This window comes from Emydura macquarii, unplaced genomic scaffold (genome assembly GCF_026122565.2).
Source record: "Emydura macquarii macquarii isolate MOO-44397 ecotype Brisbane River unplaced genomic scaffold, CSIRO-AGI_Emac_v2 contig_431, whole genome shotgun sequence".
In the NCBI taxonomy this organism is placed as follows: domain Eukaryota; kingdom Metazoa; phylum Chordata; order Testudines; family Chelidae; genus Emydura; species Emydura macquarii.
Genome location: NW_027130568.1, coordinates 13,907,679 through 13,928,767, shown reverse-complemented (window position 1 = coordinate 13,928,767; position 21,089 = coordinate 13,907,679). Strand labels below are relative to the sequence as shown.

The following is a 21,089-nucleotide window of genomic DNA, read 5'->3' as shown; positions in this document are numbered from 1 at the left end:
GAGAGTTCAGTACAGAATGTGAGCTCAAGTTAAAATCCAGAAGCACATACTTGAGAAAATGAAAGGTAAACATTTTCTTAGCAGTTTTCACCAAAACAGTCTTTCCCTGAGCTGTTAATTTTCTGTTGGTGGATGGAACATGCCAGAACTATATCCACCGACTGATAGTAAAGCCAGACAAGTGGTCGGAAAAATGGAATTCAAATGTTGGCTGTTCCACCTCTAGTAGGTTATCGGGCAAAAAAGAAGCAATGTCTGCCCTTATCTCTCCTGTCAAATAATAGTATTGTTCTATAAAATAACTTCTATAGCATCTTCCAGCTGAGGATCTTCAACCACTTCATAAATACTAATTAATGACTCTTTATACACCTGTAGGGTAAATAAACTATTACACCCATCTTACAGATGAGGCGACTAAAGGCCGGAAAGATTAATTTACCCCCAGGCATAATGGTAGTCTATTACAGTATTGGGACTAGATCCATGTTCGTTATTCTGGGGTTCCCTGTCTTTTGGCTCTAATCCTGATATAATTCTTCTTCTTTCCATCATTTTATATATATATATATATATATATATATATATATATAATATATAAAAAATAAAGCCAGGCTTACCCTTCTTTAGTTCAGTACCAAGATTCTCTTTCACCAATTGGCGTTATAGCCAGATGCTAGCTTCTTTTTCCAGCCACCTTTACCTTCTTGCATGTCCCCTTGGTTATGTGCCCTTTGGTTCACCCCCAGGTCTCCTCAGTATCTGTATCTGTTCTGTTCTCATCTTCCTCTCTTTTACCTTTCCTATTTTCTCTATACCTCATTCCTGTTTCCATCTTCCCCCTCCTCTTCCCAGCTCCACTCTGTGAACTTCTTAGTTCTGATTAATATGATCCTGCCTCTTTTTTCTCCTATTTCACTCTGGTTTTGATCCCAAGATTCCCAACCATTCCTTCCTATCATAGGATATGTCTGCATTGGAGCTGGAGACTTAACTTCCAGCTCAGCTAGACATATCTGCACTAGTTTTGATTGACCTACAGTGCTAAAATAGCAGTGGAACCACAGTGGCATGAATGAGCCATTTTTAGAATGTACGTTGGGTGTCAGACAGGGTTGTGCTTGGAGACGCTAGGCCAGTGGTTCTCCACCAGCAGGTGGCTTGCGGCCCAATCAATGCACAGCTGTAGCCCGTGTGACATCCTCAGGGCCGTACAGGTAGCATATACCCACATAACACACAGAGAGCTGCATATGTGGCACACAATAGTAAATAAGTTGAGAACCGCTGCTAGTCTGTCATGCCACTCACTGATGTGGCTACACTTCTGTTTTTAAGGTGCTAGCTCATTGCCCAAGCTGGAAATTACACCTCCAGTTCCCATGTAGACATAATCTGAGAGTGAGACACTGTGCCTGTAACAATGCTCACGCAATGCTAAATCAGCAATAGGGGTATGAAAAATTTTCAGTATTTGAGGACTGGGCTAGGGGAAGCTGGATCACGCTTTTAAAATGGTCCGAAGATCAACAACAAAGCAGGTAGTACTTCCTATATCTTCTTTTGGTACATACTGATGATAGGTGACTGTGTGTCTCAGGCTTCTCAAACAGAGGCTTGGGCCTGGCCGCCTTGTTTTCTTCTGATATTTTTTCTGTCTTGCTTTAAATACACTTGTGGTCTACTTACAAGAGAGAAGGAAATTCACCTTCCCAGTGAAGAGCACACCTTGATTTAACTATTCAGTAAAACAACTGCCACAAGAAACTTGGGCACATTGGGTAGGAAAAAATTAAAGTGACGTGAACAGAAGTTTAAATATCTCTCTACTTTTTTACATTGCCGCTGGCTTGGATCTTGCATAAAATGGCAACTCTGTTCAACAGAGGCTTCATCAATAATGGAATTTACTTTTCTCTTTTTCAAGGATGATCTTAAATCTTAGTGTTAGCCAGTCTGCTTTGCCCAAAGACTATCTTAAATTAGACATCCCAAGACCAGGAAGACTTTTAGGGCCAAACTTTCAAATTATGGCCTCTAATTATACGGTATATTTAACTGAAATTGTGGAATTCACTTGCATGAATTCCAAAATTTCAGTCCACAAATGAAAGCATTAAAAAAATAAATTTGTGTACGCAGGTGGCTTTTCCCCATTCAGATTTTCATGAACACTAATTGAGGCCAAGTAATGCCCTTAGAAAACATTGCTATTACAATTTATGAACAAATCTTAAGGTCTAATTTTCAGTTGATTTTAGTGGGAGCTGAGCATGTGTAAGGACATCAAGATTTGGCCCTTAGCCCAGTCACAAGTCTGGGTCCCTCTCGATTTTTATTTTTAACTCCGCTCAGCATGGCAGATGAATATGTTCCAAGTGAGTCTTCCAGTACCAGCTGAAAGACTCCTGGCTTATTTTTGTTCACATCAGCCGCTGACACATTTTAAGGTGTGTTTCTCTGCATATTTGAAGAATCTATCTCAGATACAGGTGGCAGCGGGGCTTTGAAATTTTCTTGGCAGTCAGCTCAAAATGTATGGGGAGTGGACCTTTATGATGATTTTCAGACAACTCTCTTCAAGTGGTAAACTCTTCGAATAGTGACCCCTTCCATCTGAGGCTTACAGAACTTCAGAACGTGCCCTTGGTCCACAAGCAGAGCTCTGATAATTTAATTCAAGGATCCAAGAAATACTTTTATGATTAAGAAGATTAATGATTGCTTCTACATACTAGCTAGCTGCAATCTTTGTTGTGACTGCCAAAGAAGTCCAGTCCCTTGTGACTCTCTTTCATAAACTTTTGTGTGGCTTTTTCTTGCAGGTTTAGTTGTTGTTCGAAATAGAAATGTGCTGCTTTGCATTTGAAAATGGGGCTTTCTAACTGGAACTGTAATGATCTTATTTATTTACTGCTGGTTTAATGTGCAGTGCATTCCTTAACAAGATAATTAAACAGCATTTTATGTTCAGTCACATAAAATCAGATAAGTTTAGAGGAGGAGGAAATCTTTATCTGTTAAGTGCTCTAACTGCTTCAGGTGCAAACTGAACTAACAGAAGTATGCAACGGCAGAGCATGCAGACTCCTACACAGTTGTTCTGACCGATTTCAACATATCAGGAGAACATTTCACAGTTTACATCATTATATAAAAAACTCATAGCATGTTCCAAAACCACCCCATTTACATAAACCACAAGCTGCCAGACTGTCATGACAATGACCTCATATATAACCCTTACAGCGCTGTATCTGTGCAGGATGGGATCTTTCTTAAACATCATAGTGATGAAAATGTTGTCTATACTTTTTTGATGGTGTTTAGTTTAGGGACGCAGATCCACTCTATATAAGTTGGCAACCTTTAGTCTTTCCCTGATAGCTGTAGCATCTAGATCATTTGAGACTTCCTGTATAAATAGTCTGTTTTTATGTGAGCTCTCTTATTTGCTTAGTTTTGTTTTGAATCTAAACTTGTAATTCACCAGCTGCTTAACTCTCAGCCTTTTAATTTTGAGCAGAGACCATGGCAATCCTATACAGGAGGCTAAATAGACCTCTTTGACCTTAACTATTCATGACATTTTAATCGTCATATATAAAAATTATATTTCTGTTTCTTGTTCTGAGAGAGAACTAATGAAATTTCACACAGTGGAAAACCTTTTTGTCCTGACATTTTTGGCATCAACATTTTTGGTAAAAATACCTTCTCTTTGACTTTACTATCATTAAGTGGGACTGGAATGTGATTCAAGGGTATGTTGTTGAGGCTTAATCTTTGGACACTTCATATCTGACAGGCTTCAGCATCTCGTTTAAACTGTATTGTTCAAAGAGCTAAAGAAATGTGCTTAATGCTCTGGTGAACTCAGAGAAGAATGTTTACTTAAGTTTATTTTCTTCCACTTCATACTGCATGTGTTCTTTCGGGAGAAAGTGTGTGTATGTATGTGTGAGTAAATAAAAATAACACCTGTCAAAAATATTTGTCACATTGTATTACCTATAATATAACAAGAATATGTCTGTTATCCATTTCAGTGGTGCACAATCAAAAACTAGGTAAGATATGCTGAAAGCAGATGTAAATTTCCATGTAGATTTTGTAGCATGTAGGCAAGTCAGATGGCATGGTTTCCTTTTAATGCATCTCTATAGCAATTCAGAGAGTGGACTTTTTTAAAGACATTTGTGCGTGTCTGTCTAAGGGCAGAATTTGACTTTAAATTAAGAATGAGAAATTTTAAGGTTTTTAAAAAACTTGTAAAAAGGAAACTGCCAAGACACTTCAGTACATATGGATACACATTAACATATGTAAAAATTCATTCTGCTGGGGAAACATGGCATAGTTTTTATTCTGTTGTTGATCAATTATCAAATTTGATTGTCAGCTGGCAATTGAGATGGGTAGTACTTGGTAATGGTGCAAATTCAACAACAATTACAAAAATGTTCAGGAAAGTGTCCTATAAGTAAATAGTATTGGTTCTGCTATCAGTCTGCAAGATAATAGTCACTAAAATATGGTTGGAATTTAAGCACAGGTAGGGGAAGCAAGATGGTATTCAGAATTCTGTGATTTTTCAGGTCTCCTGAACTGGTTTGAGCTAGAAAGTGTTGTACATCATTGGAAAGTTGGAGTTCCCAGGTTCCCTCGGATCAGGAAAATATACATAGGCTGCTTACCAGCCAGGATGCTTTTGAGAGTCAGCTCGTTGTTGTGCTAATGTTTTCTACATTTAATTTATTCTAATTTTATTAATGTTTACTTAGGTATAAGTCTTGCTGTTACACACCAGATTCCGTTAATTCTGCTATTGCCAACACAAATTAGCCTGCAACTCTGTTTCTCTCCTTCAAGAATAGTGAAAGTATGCCTTCTATTGTGGAAGAAATGTCTCTACTGTTATGAGACATGTTATTCTATCTGTCTTTTGGCACATCCAAAACCATTAAAGGATGGCCACATCTCTGTCTACAGCACATTTGTACTTTTTTTATGGAGTTGCTGCGGTAAAATATATAAAAATAATTAAAACCAGGACACTACAAGAGGGTGCGGAAACGAAGAAAAACGCCCATTGTAAGGGTATGCTTGTGTTGGATAGATGTATTTTGGATTACTTCTACAGTGTCAAAGTTGGTCATATATTTTATTTTATAAGGCTCTGTCCTAAGAGCATGTTCTTGGTTATTTTCCTGCTTTTGAAAGTTGTTGTAGGAAAAGGATCTTGATAGACTTTGTACTGGTCCATTAATTGAAGCAGTGTCCAGACTGCAATATCTAACAGGATATTCTACTTTAGCTGAACTTAGTCTTGAAATAAATAAATAAATAAATATAGCTGCTTTTCTGTAAATGTGTGTTCATCAAGGGTTGTTGAAACTTAATTACAGCAATGCATTTGACTTCAGTGTCTGCTTGAGAAAATAGCGTGGACTTGACTAATTACTACTTAAATGTATTATTTTTTAACTTTTCCATCGACATAAGGTTACTGAGAGCTTGCGTCCTGTTCTCTCTCCATTTCAGGTATGAGTCACATCAGTACAGTGAAAGGGGAGGATTTATGTTTCGGAAGTGGGATTGTGGATGTGATCAAAGGATTTACATGCAGCCTCTGTGCTGTAGTTCCTTCCTGCTCCAGGAGGGACACCTGCGGTGAGTAATGAAATAATTTATAATGAACTCAGACCTTCCTTCAGGAGGCCTGTCGTCAAAACAGGAAGATATAACTCACATGGTTTCAAATGGGAGTAGAAGAAAGTGAATAGATTGCAGACACACCCTTTAATTATAAGCACCAGTCTTTAGAGTTTACTTCTCCTGTTTAGTAACGAGAGTTTCTATAAAGAGTGGCATGAGGTTTTGATAAATCCCATGCATTTCAGCTTTCCAACACCCTTAAATGCAGTACCTTTTGTCATCTTGCTAGCTTTTATTTGCTAAGCAATCAAAAATTGAACTGTCAATTAAGATCTTTCTTGAATCAGTCCTAAGAAAAAACTAATCACAGTAGAACTCAAGGTGACGCGTAGGAGGTAGAGTTCAATCAGACTTCTGCATATGCTTGTGAGTGTATCAGAAAGGTTAATGTTGGTCAGGGATCTATCTGTATTGCAGCTTTGTGTGTGTGCAACTAAGTCCTGGTGATCTCCAAAAATTATTTCCTTAAGTTGTTTTGGTCTTTCTTCTCCCCTCCAATCTCGTAGACACGATTGTGGGTGTTCCTCTAACAACCATATCAGCTACACTAGTTTAAATTTAATATTGATTATTCTCACATCAGGCAAGCATCTTGGCTAAATATGTCATTAAAATTTAAACTAAACAGTTCAAAAAAGAGTAAAAATGGGCTTGTGGTCCAGTTTTGGACCCAAACTTTCCAAATTCCAAGTATGTTCAGTTTGAATCATTTTGATTGGGAGCTATACCCTCTGAATATTGTGGGGTTCTGGATCTTAAAAGCCCGACGATTCCCCAGAAGCCCAGCCTACTCTGTATCTCTTCCCTATGTCTTTGCAAGCTCCTCAGTATAACTTATTCCAATGCTGGCCTGTTCAAAGTTCTGTGTTTAACAGGAATAGTGCAGAAGTGGTAGGGTACAATCCTGTGTGAGGGCATGTGGTGACAGAATTTCAGCTTTTGGGGTTTAGCTTCGCTCACTTTTGCATTTACACAGGCAGATCAGGAGTGGATCTGAAGCTTTGCTGCTGTTGATTCCCAGCAGCTCATCACAGGGTGAGCTCTGACCTACAGATATCATTGCCTGGACAACTGCTGTTTAGTCAGACCCTTCTTTGGCAGGACAGGATGGTGGCAGAACAGCTGATAATTAGGGACTAGTAAAACGAAAGCCTAACAACCCACCAGCAATATTTGTATATGAATGTAAACATTTTTAAACCTTAGATTTATTTTCTTTCCTGATTCCTCTGCAGTGCTGTTAATCATTCAGTGCAGCTTTTGTGTTTCTTTAGCTCTTTGGACGAGTCTTTCTCGTGCATGCATTAAGTACCGTCATCACCAGAATAGCTTGGGTTCGGACAAAGCCTTTTCAATCATTGAGGGGTCAGTTTTACTTCACATAGAGGCAGAGCTGAGATGCTGCTGCTTGTGTAATATTAGCAGAAGGGAAATGACCCGCTGGAAAGTATGTAAGAAGGGAAAAGAGGTGGCAGTAGTGGTATTGGGTGGGGCAAGAGATGTTGTAGAGGAGGTCTCTGGAACCAAGGGGGGAAGGAATCTGTGTGAGGGAGCAGGTGGTATCGTGTTAGGGAAGCTTCTGGAGACCAATGGTGGAAGGAAGCATGCTCTGAGAAGGATCAGGTTACAGTGGGGGAAAGGAGTGTCTTTGGAGCTAGGTGAGGGACAGGACAAGGTGACAAGGGAATAGGTGGCAATGTTGTGTTGGTGCCTCTGGGGTTGGGTGGGTGAAGGAAAGAGACAATGGGAGCGGGTGGCAGCATATGTGGGTGCTCCAGAAGCAGGTGAGAGATGGAAGGATGCAGTAGTTGAGAGTGGAGTGGATGGGAACATTTCTAGTGAACTGTGTTTTGACAATAAGTGATGACCATTTTAGCAAAAATGTTTTCTGTTTTTCTGATGGGCTATAATTGAGAGTAGATTGCAATGAAGGTGCTTCTGGAGCTGGTGGTAGAGAGAATGTAGGAGACAGTTAAAGATCTCTGCACAAGGAGGAGAGAACCGAAGGTTAGCAGTGCTTAAGGTGTAGTAGGAGCACAGGTTTTGCACTAGGGAAGCATGGTAGGTAACGGGAAAGCAGGGATCTCTACCAAAGAAGGTATGAAAAGATAGGACTCTGTGTGTCTGATTTCTGCCCACCACTGTATTGTGAATGGCAGACATCCGTGGATGGGGGATAATTCAGTCTGATTAATATAGATTGTCATATGTGCATTTAGAGACCTTTTCCCCAACCAGGCAGTGAAAAAAATCAAAATGTTTTTCTGTTGTACCCACATGTATAAAATATGTTTTGTTTTAGGTGTGGTTAAGGCAGTGGGAATTATAGTATTCTATATTTTGTGTACGTTTTCAAGAGACACCAAACAACACCATCCAGGTAACCAACCAGGATCTATAAAGCTACATACCCAAGTTTGATTGGTTAGTGATGATATTTGACAACTGAGATTTGTGTGGAGCCTTGTTCAGTGTTTTGTACATTTGGTGGCTCACAAAAGACTTTACCAGTAATTTTTTAAAAATTACTATAGTCAATAAATTCCTTTATTGATATGCTTGTTTTTTGGGGGGAGAGGGGAGCGTGTAAGATTTACATGATTTAAATTTAGTTTTACAGGTTACACACTTTTGTTCTTTTTATTCAGTTAAGTTACTATATCTGCTTTTTCTTCTGTTGTATCCAGTGGGGAAAGTACCATTGAATTAAATTGAGTCAGGATCCAGGCTATTGGTTTATGAAAGGATTTTTGTTACCTTATTATAACAACTGGTTAATGAGTCCTGACTTCTGCAATTATACCAGGTACATATTGGGAACCTTCTGGTCCACTGCTCATTTTGTGGGCATTTTGTACAGGCAGAATATGTATTGGTGAGGTATCATCAGCATGAGATTGGGGTAGAAATGGTGGGCCATCCACAATGAATGCCAGTAAAATTTTTACATCACACCCCACCATCATGTATTCCCTATGTGCCACACATTTAATTGCAGAACTGATTTAGAAAAGTTTTAGGGAGTGCTTGATGTTTTTCAGTGGAACTATTCCTAGTTTCCCTTCAGCTGTACAGCCAGATTCTACAAGTGCTATGAATGCAACTATATAAGCTTCAGAGAAGGAACTCCCCTCCACCCCCATTTTAAAAAACTTAATGACATTTTTGTGGATGGAAAATTATTTTAAGGTAATTGGTAGAAGACGATATTTTAGAGTCTTCCAGAGCTAGAAACGAATGTCCCTTTGGGAAGCTGGGAATCTGCCTTCCATTCTGGATGTTTCCATTTCTTTCCCTTCTTCTACAGAATGATTGGATGCTCTTGTTGTTGGGTTTTAATTGCTAAGCCCATAAATTGTTTTTAATTTTCTGGGTGTTTTTTCAATCCCTTCATAAAAAGGTATTGAGGTAATTCCATTGAATCTGTAAAGATGCTAACCTAGCATCAGATGGAAAAGTGTGATGAAATGATAAATGTTTCAAGTCCCTGGCCTCTTATCTCTGGTCTTGGTTTTTAATCCTTCTCAAACAAAAGTGATTTGAAAAGCTTTCCAGATCTGATAACTTAAAAGATTTCAAGTAAAAGTTTTGGCTCTTGTACCAGCATGAGATCACACAATGTGATATTAGCTGAATTGGTAACAGAGTTTGAAATGAAAACTAAAACATGTTACTATTAGCCCCTCTCAGCTATTTTTCAGACCTGTGGGTAAAATACTGGCTTGCTGGTCAACTGCTGTACATTATGAATTCATCATTTAAAAGCATAGAGTTTTTGTAGTACATGTGAAGTGTGTGTGTTTCTATTTGCAATTGGTATGTTTAATTTACATCTACTCTTGTGACAAATGTTTTCGTTTTGGAAATTATTTTAAAATTTAGGGTAATTCAAGAAAGTCACTGCAAGAGAGGTTTTACTGAAGCTATCTGTATTCCGAGAGTTTTACAAATACAAGGGAGCCTGGGGGAGACAATCTTTTATTTTACTAGTCTCAGGGTCTTGCTTCTTGCGACTACTGTAATGAACATTTATGCATGTGCATGTGTACACGTGTATGTATAATATGCACTAATGTATTAATTATACACACACATATGCCTACATTTTATCTTTCTCTTTACAAATATGTTAAATTACATAATGCCTAAATTATAGCTAAGAAAATTGCAACATTGAAGTTCCTTTAATGTAAAGTCAAGCATAGGCAAACTTAATTTTGGCATTCCAAACTTTTGAGTGCTTGATTTGCCACCTCTAATGTTTTTCATGTATTTTTATATGTAATTTCCTATGTTTAAAAAAAACAACAACAAATTCCATCATATGGCATCATATTGACCACCCTCCTCCCCCAGTTTGGTAATCATCAGGATTTGGACCTTTGCAACTTGAGGCAACAGAGTAACTGGTAGCAGTAGTAAACTGAGGTCATCCATGTAGAAATGCATTTCTAGTGCATGTCACAGATGTTTGCTGATACAGAGGAATGTTGAGACTCAGAATCCTAGGTTCAGTTGCAAGCTCTAAAGGGGAGTGTGCTCTCCATTTGACCCTGTCCTTCTTACAAGTATGATCCCTTCCAATGTTATCCCCTCCAGCCTGTGCCTGTCTGAGCCTCCACCTACTTCTCTCTGTCTCCTATTTACACATCATCTTATGAACTGCGTCGTACAAGGTGTGGACAGATCTAAAATATTGCCATGGACATACATCACTAGAAAGAGACTGACCACCAGACTAACTAGTGCATTTACTGGGCTATACTCAGATTTACAAGAAGCAAGGATAACATACATTTAAGTGCCCTGAGGGTTGATCACAAACTTGTCAATAATCAGGAATGAAAGACTAGATCTTGGATGATATTTGGCCAGATTTTTACCATCAATTTGTGTTTTTCTGGGAAATGGGTATGCTGGTTTCCTTTATAGAAGCTGGGGATAATGCCCTCCCCAATTGAGGCACTGAGAGTTTCCACTAGCAATGGACCCAGTTCTTTCAGCTTTCAGAAGTAGGTAGTGCAGTGGGTCCGAAGTACAGGTTTTGTCATGTGGTATCTCCAGAATCTCTAGTACTTCAATGAGCAACACTGGCCTAATGCCCGGATAGAAACATATTCTGAAGTAAAGGTTTGACTTTTTTGTGATCTAAGAGCTTGAGGACATTAGACTTGAGGGGAATTGCTACAGTGGAAGGAGAAGGAGAACAGAAACTCGTATGTGGTACTTCTTCTACCCCTTCCTCTGGTTTTTGTCTTAGACTATAAATTCTTCAGGCCAGGGACCATGCCTTTCCCATATACCTATACAACATCTCAAGCACTACTTTACTTTAATATAAACAATAATAGATGAGGGCATAATATATCAAGCAGCATAATTAAATTCACTATCTGTGTCTGTTCTGGCTATGGTGTGGCCTCCCAGGTGAGACAGTTGCATTAAAGATCTTGCAAGAAGCAGCTCTCACAAGAACTTAACTGCCTAAAAGTCAGTGCCATTCAGATAGTAATGAACCTTTTCAGAAAAATGCACTTTTGTGAAGCCTTTCACATGGGGCTCCATTTGAAAACCCTTTACATTTGAAAGAATATACTATTGACTTTTTTGTCATGAATTGCCATAATGGGGTCACATCCTGCAATCCTTAATCACATGTTTGAAGCTGGACTTCTTGCATGAGTAAGGATTACTTGTGTGAGGGAAGACTGATTTCTTCTATCAAGCAATCCCCGTTTCTTCCTGAGTGGCACTAGTTTACCCTAGACTGCCTACCAAATGAACAGAGATTGGGGGAGAGCATGCAATGTATTCTTTAAAAGTCTATCTTGGAATTAATTCACTTAACAAACAACATAGGAAAAATGTGAATTAAAATTGTTTTTGCTATTTGGGTTTCTGGTTCCCCTGCCATAAAATACATTTCATTCTGTAAAGATATCTACACAATGTTTTCTTTTAGTAGAATCTCATAAAATAGGCTGCCAGTTTTGTCTGAGCAATAAGGCGCTCTGGAGTTTGAAGTCTTAACCAGAGGTATTCTGTAAGCCTGGTGCCTGACCAAGTACAGTACCTGAGGCATATGTTACTACTAACCTATGCCATAATTACTGTACACATGTAGCTACAGGTATATGCACATATGGCTTTCCTATTGTCAGCTTTCACATGATTTGCTAATGCAGACCAATACTCACATAAGCCCTTCTCTCTTTGATCTTAATAGATCACCACAAATCAGGTTCTAAAGTGGGATACAAGGTTCAGCAGTAGGGCTCTATAAATACTTTGCCTAGAATCCAGCTCCACTTGAAACTAGTTTGGATTCAGATCCTCTTTTATTAGTAAAATCAGCTCCACCGTTTGCGAAGTTGTGGTGGTGCTGTTTGCGCAGCTCCCTACCTCTTTGGGGACAAGAGTGTGTGGGGCCTATACTCTTCCCACTCTGTCCTAAAACCAGGACATTCTGCCATGGTCTTTTGTGGGATGCTGGGTTACTACATCTTCACTCCCCAACCTGTTTGTTGTACATATCTAAGGATGGTAGTGAAAGAGATGGAGGACCACCCGTTCTGGGCCACTACCTCCCTGACTGTAAAAGGGGGTGATCTTTCCTCATAAACAGGAAAACAAAAGTGAAGAAAGAACAAGAGTGGTGCTCTAGTGAGCTCAGGGACAGACACCCATAATTCCTTGAAACAAGAAGGTGAAGAGGAGCCGCAGGATTCTTTGCCTTAATCATTCCGTAGCAGCCATGTTAAGGATTATGGGGTCTCTGTGATGCCAAGCCCAGTCTGGAAGATGGCTGACAACAGTGCTTCTCTGTTACATAGTGGGAAGGGAGGGGGCATACTGACTCCAAATACCCTTGAAAGGTTTGGGAAAGAGCAGCCACCTTGGCACTATTTGAGGACCCAGGGTACGGAAGGGAGGGACATCTGTCCCCAGGGTGGAACAGGTAGTTATGCTACCTCTTCCCCCCCCCTCCTCTCCCCCCCCCCCCACACACGACATCAAAGGTAATGATGCAAGAAAGTCTGAGAGAGCCCATGTCTTTAGGGCTAGGAAGGATGATGGGCTGTGGTTCTTGGATGTTATACTAGAAGTTCCCTTCCCACACCAACTCCTGTATTGAGTTTGTGTGAACTGACCTCTGCACATCCATTTCTTGCAGTCCTGTTCAATAGCATCTGAGGGTGAAAAAACCCACTGGCTGAGGATATGGGTGCATAAAAATACCCAAAAACTAAAATTTACTTCTTAAAAAGCCTTTACGTTAAATTAAGTATCTTTAATTTTATTACAATGTTTTAGTGGTCTGATTGTGACTGGTTAGCTCTTAATAAACCTCTTGATAAAAAGAATAGAAACACTACTCAGTTTGTACCCCTTCTTTTGTTAATGTTCATGTTCCATTATTTTGCTGTTTCTTTTTTTTTAAAGCATCCAGAAAGAGTCAAACAGTGTGGTGAGCCCTAATTTAGAAGCAAGAGCTGGCTCACCCCGATAAAAGGGTCAGCCAGGCCCCAGGGGCTCTTTATTAGAATCCACTACCCGCTGTGTTTTATCCTCCATGAATATTACTCTTCTGTTATGTTCACTATCATCTCTATGCAGATGATAGTTTAATACTTGCGAATGAGCAAAATATAATGAGGAGTGAGCTATAAAAAACATTGAAAATTTACCCATATGAGGAGACAAGGACAGTGCTGGTAAACTAATGTTAATTGTTTTTCTTAGAATAAGTGTGAACATATGTTGGATGTAAAAAGCATATTTTAGGATCTATTTTTCCCTTGCAGGAGCACAACCCCTGTTCCTGCTTGGATTCAGCTTTACATACTTTGGATAGAGCAAAGACACTCGCTCTCCCTCTATTCTTCCTTATGGTGTAATCTAATCACTTAATGTTTGCAATTAGCACTGGCTTATTATTACTGTTGTAACTTTTGTGCATGTTAAAACCTCCCAGTGATTACGCAGGGGCAGGGAGTGCAGTAGTAGTCATAAGCAAGGCATGTGGCACACGTCCGATGTAATTTGCTTTAGAAGTTCAAACCTGGTCTTTGATCATTTTTAGTTATGATGCCTATCCTGTACTTATGGCATTTTTAATGATAAAAATGACTTTTTCATTAAATTACCCGAAAAATATAACTGGTACTGTATAGCAGAGTGACTAAGTGCCTTCCTTGGATTATAAGAGATATGTCAGGTCCTGCTTTTTGCTATAGCTGCAGAATTTCTACTTATGTGAAAAGAAAGAGAGAGAAGGACACACACTCACACACATCAACACCCACACACCCTCCCCCCCTACAGAGGGCCTAGCAGCAGCTAGTAATTGAGAGATCTGACTCTTTTTCCTTCTTGTTCCTTTCCCCCAAAATAACTTTTCTGAGCTGGCTGAGAGATTAAGGTGGAAAACCTCAAAACAAGCCAAATCTATATATATAAAAAAACGTCTGTTAGTAATGCCGCTATGTTTTTCAGAAATAGAGAAGTAGAAACTTGGAAAATGAATAGTTTTCTGAATGGGTCACCACTTTTTCTCAAGAGTCACTATATTCAGTTGTTTGGATGTCCGGATTGTTGCTAAAAATGCTGGCTGGGTTTCAGCCAGTTTCACATTATGATATGCTACTGTACTTTACTCGTCTGTCTCTGTAAAGTGGATGTCTGGCACAACTGTTTCCTGCGAATATCCATTTGATATCCTGACCTATGTTGTTTATACGGCAATATAGAGATTGCAGGGGAATATTAATTTTAATATAGTTTTTGGGATTGTTAGGGCTTTATAATATAGGAGCAGTCATGAGAATGCACTTCGGCATATCATTGTTTTCTTCATGTCATGGCATAATGTCGTTTGAAAAGGCTATGCTGTTAAGGCGTATTGTCCAAATGTGCTCTTTCCACCGGGTATCTCTCAGTACTCCATACTGGGGGAAAAACAGCAGTAAGTTCATTGGGTCACACTTGTATGGAGTCTCATGCTTCCTGTCACACTGTATTTGACCTGGAATAAGCAGCTGATATGACATCATCTTGGGTGTTGCCAGCACATTCTTCTTTTTATATTTAATCTGCAAAAATATTTTCTTTTTGAAGATTCCACCCCCCCACATACCCCAAAAGGGATCTTGGCTGGCTTTGCATACCCCATAGGTATGTCTGATTGTTTTTGATGAGTGAGGTATTGTCCTGCTGTTTACCTCTCTCAAAGGAAGTGTCTGTTGACATAGTCTGCATTTCAATCATCTTTTATTATGCAACACTCTGGGAAGCCTTCAGGGCAAGCCAAGCAGGCCCTAAAAAGCAGCTTCTTCGTCACAAAGAGACAGGCCTAACCAGACATGAGCAGTTCATATTTCTTTATTTATAGAGATCTGCGTAATGATAATGTCAGACCTCACAGAAAACTAAGGCTGCTTATTTAGAACTGTATGTGAGGTGAGGCAGGAAGGCCTCCCAGCTGCTGTTTTACCTGCCAAAGTATGTTAGTGGCAATAGTCTTTTAAAGAGTGAGCATTGGAGCAGAACAGCACTGCTTTAATTGTTAAAGGACTGACTCTGCCACCCTTATTCATGCCGAGCAGTGCCTTACTCCCCAGGACTACCTACAGAGTATCCCCTGGGGTTGTCGGAATCAGACTCCCGGCTCAAACCCTCAGTAATTTGCTTTGTCTCTTTTTCTAGCTTAGCTATGCTTTTGCTTTTCTGAAATTGCTTTACCACCAGTGCTAGGAACAGTGGGAGCAACTACATTGATGATATGAGAATTAAAAATAATCTGTAGGGTAGATATAGTCTCCCTCTTTACCACCCCACTGTTCATGAAGGGCGTTCATGGCGTGTCCGTGATTAATTTTCATCCTGGTTACGATGGCATAAATTTTCATATAATTGTGTAGATAAAAGTATTTGCAATGAGAGCAATATGGCCAAAACTTATATAAAATGTACTTCTATTGGGACAAGTGGTCCTCATGTGGTACATTTGAGATCTGGTGGCACTATGGATTGGGCATAGGCTGGTCAGTACCTAACTTCAGTACCTGGAAAGAAACTGGAGCAATTTATTAAACAATCTATTTGTAAGCACCTGGAGGCTCATAGGGTTATAAGGAATGGCCAGCATGGATTTTTCAAGAACAAATCATGCCAAACCAACTCAGTTTCTCCTTTGATAGGATTACTGCCCTACTGGAGGGAGGAAGCAGTAGATCTGATTTACCTTGATTTTAGTAAGTTTTTTGACACAATTCCACATGACAATCTCATAAGCAAACTAGGGAAATTGGGTCTATATGAAATTACTATAAGGTGGGTGCACAACTGGTTGAAAGACCAAAGTGTAGTTATCAATGGTTTGTCAAATTTAGAGGGCTTATCTAGTGGGGTCGTGCAAGGGTCAGTCCTGGGTCCGGAACTAGTCAATATTTTCATTAGACTTGGATAATGGAGCAGAGAATATGCTTATAAAGTTTGCAGATGACACCAGGCGGGGAGGGGTTGTGAGCACTTTGAAGGACAGGTTTAATATTCAAAATGATCTTGACAAATTGGAGTATGGATCTGAAGTCAACAAGATGAAATTCAATAAAGACAAGTGCAAAGTACTTCACTTCGGTTGCACAACTACAAAAAGGGGAATAGGTTCTCGGTAGTAGCATTGCTGAAAAGGATCTGGGAATTATAGTGGACCACAAATGGAATACGAGTTGTCTGTGCTGCAGCTGCAAAAAAGAAAGCTAATAAGATTATGGTATAAATTAACAGGAGTGCTGTATGTAAGACATTGGAGGTAATTGTCCTGCTTTGCTCAACACTGGCGAGGCCCGAGCTGGAGAATGGTGTCCAATTCTAGGCACCACAGTTCAGGAAAGATGTGGACAAATTGGAAAGAGTCCAGATGAGTGCAACAAAAGTGATAAAAGGTTTAGAAAACCTATGAGGAAAGGTTTAAAAAAAAAACCAAAACAACCCCCAAAAAACAACTGGGCATGTTTAGTCTTGAGCAAAGGAGACTGATTGTGTGTGGGGGAGGTACCTGATATGTCTTCCAATATGTGAAGGGCTGTTATAAAGAGAGCAATGATCTACTAAAGCTAGGACAAGAAGTAATGGGCTTGGAATGGAAATTTAGGTTAGCTGTTGGGAAAAATTTCTAACTATAAGGGTAGTTAAGCTCTGGAATAAGCTTCCAAGGGCGGTCATGGAGTCTCCATCATTGGAATCTTTTAAAAACCAGTTGGATAAAGACCTGTCAGGGATGGTCTAGGTTTACTAGCCACAGTGCAGGGGGCTGGACTTTGACTTCTCGAAGTCCCTTCCAGCCCTACATTTCTATAATTCTATGTTACCAAGGCTGCCTATTATTTGCAAGCGGAGAGAGTTTTACTTCAGATTAAATTTGAGAGTCAGGACCGAACCTTTGTCAGTAAGCAAACTTGGGAAGACATCCATGATATTATGACAGTTTAATTTTTTGTATGTTCTGTTGCAAGTCTATAGAATATGCAGCTTAGCTTTGATTTGCACACATACAGTTTTTTTTTCTTTTCATGCTTAAAAATAAATGCTAAACTACCTCTCTGGGCATGTCACTTTAGAGTTAATAGAAATTTTGATATTTGAAGAACATCCTACTCTTCGGCTTATGTGACCCATTAATAGTACTCCAAACCTGACCAGCAGTGTTATTGAACCAAGCCTTGTTTCCCCAGTTCAGTGTATCTGCCTGACATCCCCCATAATTAGTTGTATCCTGGGCTCAGTGACTCCTCCTCTTAGGCTGGGGGAGGGGCCTTTAGCAGTGGGCACCCACCCACTCCTTGGCTTACAAATAGTAATTCCAAATATGTTAAGCTCACCCACACTGACTGATCCTACGACCTTTCAAATCAGGAGCTGTTTTACATTGTGTTAATAGGAGGAGACAGATATAAACGACCCTGCCAAGATGCCTGCAATCCCAGCACTGAGCATTATGTTGGCTTCAGTTCTTGCTACTTTAAGATGATTGCATTCTTCATTAAAAACCAACAGATAACCATGAAGATTGCAGGTCATTAAGAAAAGGCTAGGGTAAGAGTGAACCAATTCTCAAGTGTTTGTCATTTCTTGTGGTGCTTAGGCAGGTGCCTATTGGCTAATTATTTTAATTGATATTAGATAACTGTTCAGAGTTGTGCATTAATAGTGGAAGCAGTCTATGCCCTGATAATAGGCACAGACACTAAGGGCCAAATTCAGTGTAGGTGTGAACAGTTGTGCAAGTTATATGTTGGAGCTCAATTGTCTCCTTGTGGGATATGAGTAATTCCCTTTTAAATCACAGGAAGTTACTTCTATCCTGTGGGGGAGACTTGAATCCCAGCTGACCAGAAAATGATTGTAAGTGGTAAAATAGTGTAATCAGCACTGATATAGTTGTTGGTTTGTACAGACCATGAATACTATACCTTATGCAGAGACACCAGGCCAAATACTGCTTTTGCTTACACCATTGTAACTTCAAGTTTAGCACTCCATTTGTAATTTATATTATTATATTATTTGTAATTAATTGTAATTATTATTTGTAATTTATATTAGTGCTTGTACTAATTTGGCCCGGTGACTTCAATAAGAGTTGATACAAAGCAGAATTTGGCCCTATGTCTGTAGATAAAAATAACATGGAAAATAAGATGTAGATCCATGGAAGGTAAAAATTAAATCCTTTGGGTTTGCCCTGGTGCCCTGCATCTGAAAATGTCTTTAAAACCTAGAAGTTACAAGCACTCAGCACCTAAACATTTATTAGCTGGTGCCTTCTGAATTTGTTGTACTCCTTCTGATTGTGTGTAACAAAACAAAGAAGAAAAATCAAATCCAAGTTTAAACAAACATTTATGTAAATGTAAGTTTTTGATTTTAATATTAGTGCTATGATTGGCAAAAAGCATGCTGTTCACAAAGCCTGTGCTGTGGCCATCTCTGGTCAGCTTCTGGAGGCAAGTGATTACATTCTAGCTTTCACTTAAGTTTCTAGCCCAAGTGGTTGTGGAGAAAAACATGAAGGCATAAACTAAGTGCACCCTCAAGGTTAAGAAAGCAGAAAGCAAATAAAAAGAACTAAAAAATTATTTTAAAAACCTTTATTTTTAAGTCAATTTCATGACTTTGAATGCTTGGGATTGGCAATACTGAGCCTGACTAGGCTACTGCTATTCATGTTGAATAGTCCCTTACTCAACAAGTAGTCCCACTGATATAATGCAAAGTCACTGTAGAACTGATTTCAGTGGGACTATTCACAGAGTAAAGTACTGCTCATTGTAAGGATAGCAAAATTTGGCTGTTTTTAGTGGTACCCTTATTTGGCTAGAATGGGGAAATGCTAAACCAAACTCTTCCTTTCACCACCCTGACCGCTTTTCAGATGGCTTCCCTCTTTTCTTTCCTCAAAGAGTGGGGCTGGATGGGGGAGAAGGGGAATAAAACCGAGCATTTCCTCTCCCTTTTTCTTGTGGGTAGTGGGGCTAAATAGACCATTTTCTCCTCTCCCAGCAGGTGGCACTGGCAGCTGTCACCCTATTAGGTCTGCTTGCTCAGCTGTTCCTGGTCCTTCTGATTCAGTGCAGAGCACTCCTGAGGAAGCAGAGCGAGTGGAGCACATGTCAACTTTTGCCTCATTTCACCTACTGGTGTGGGCGCTGTTCTACAATTCTGTGGTGACTGGTTGTAAAGAACACACTGGTACTACTGAAAAGGCTGGAGGAAATCCTTTGGAATATCTCTCTAATCAGATATTTTGATGATTCTTTTTGCTTTATATGCTGACTAATAACATCAGTCTGACTCGGTGCATCTCAGGGTATCTGCCCTTGTGTAAACATGTATGTTCCTGTCTCGGGCTATAGCCTAAGATGAACTTGTGCGAAAGAATCACATGGCTATAAATTGCCCTGTAGTGACTAATTTTATTTTGTTTTGCTTTTGGCAAAATTAAAAGAAACACAATAAACTATAGGCACATTTCCTCACAAAAAAGTGTACCTCCTATCTATGTAACTGTGAACTAGTCTACAATGTGTTCCCTCACATTTTTGTTAAAGGTTAACAAAACTGTTTAGACAACTCTAATGGCCATACATCAATCTGATGTATCCAGCTGATTAATGTGACTGAGTTCTGTAGTGAATTCCTTTAACTGCTTCTTATTTACAGAGTGAGGCGATCTTGTTTAAAGCAGCCATATGTAGCATTCATCCATTTTGGAAGTGCATTTCTTGACTGAAATAAATTTAGGAGACAACCCTCATGAACTTATGAAAAACCCTATTCAGCCAGGGGTTCATGTGGAATCGTAATTACGGATTTTGCTATAGTAAAGTTTAACCTCTCCCTTCTGCCCCCAAAAACAAATCCACATAGAAGAAAAAATTCTTATTACTGCTGAGACATTTGCTATAACCTCAGACCTAGGAGACCCCCAATATCCTTTAATCTAAAGTCCCCAAACGGTGGGGTATGGAAGAACGTGGGGGGCACAGCAGGGTCTGGGTAGCTTTGAGGGTGGGGTGGGGAGGGAGCACCACCCAACCCCCCCTTCTGCCCCCAGCTGCATCCCCAACCTTGCCCCCCAGCCTCACCCCACGGGGCCTGGCTGCAATTCCGCTTCCGGCTTCACTCTCAGCTATGCCTCCTGGCTCCCGGCTCGACTGTGACTTTGGTCTCCCTACTATGGCCCCAGCCTCGGCCCCAACTGCGGTTCTGCTTCTGGCCCCACTCCCAGCTCTGCTATAAATCTGAAGGTCCTGGATTCGTAACTTGCTGATGACCTCTGTGGAGAAAAATAGTATGCGTACAATGCATACACCCAATGGGGCAGATTGAACGTTGCATGGGTAACTTTAATTCTGTCATTTCCTAACTTTTTAGTGCCTAACTTTAAAACCCTAATATTCTTTTAACATAATTTATATTAATTATAAAATAAACTATATCTAGGACCCCTCTGAGATTCCAAGGCCAAAAGGGACCATTCTGATCATCTAGTCTGACCTCCTGTATAGCACAGGGCATGGAACTTCCCCAAAGTAATTCCTAGAGCAGATCTTTTAGAAAAACAGTCAGTCAATCTTGATTTAAAAATTCAGTGATGGAGACTCCACCACAATCCTTGGTAAATTGTTCCGATGGTTTGTTACCCTCATTTTCAAAACTTTACAACTTAGTTCCGGTCTGAATTTGTCAAGTTCTCACCTTCCAGCCATTGGATTGTGTTATATCTTTCTCTGCCAGATTGAAGAGCCCATTATTAAATATTTGTTCCCCATATAGATACTCATAGACTGTAATCAAGTCATACCTAA

General features: G+C 39.7%; 1 long non-coding RNA gene across 1 annotated transcript in view; it reads left to right on the top strand.

Moving 5' to 3' along the window:
• LOC137146277 (uncharacterized) overlaps positions 1-21,089 on the top strand; it is a 188,862-nt gene that overhangs the window by 34,064 nt on the left and 133,709 nt on the right. The window contains exon 2 of the long non-coding RNA XR_010917896.1: positions 5,545-5,673. This is a non-coding gene — a long non-coding RNA (uncharacterized lncRNA). The remainder of the gene's footprint in view (positions 1-5,544; positions 5,674-21,089) is intronic.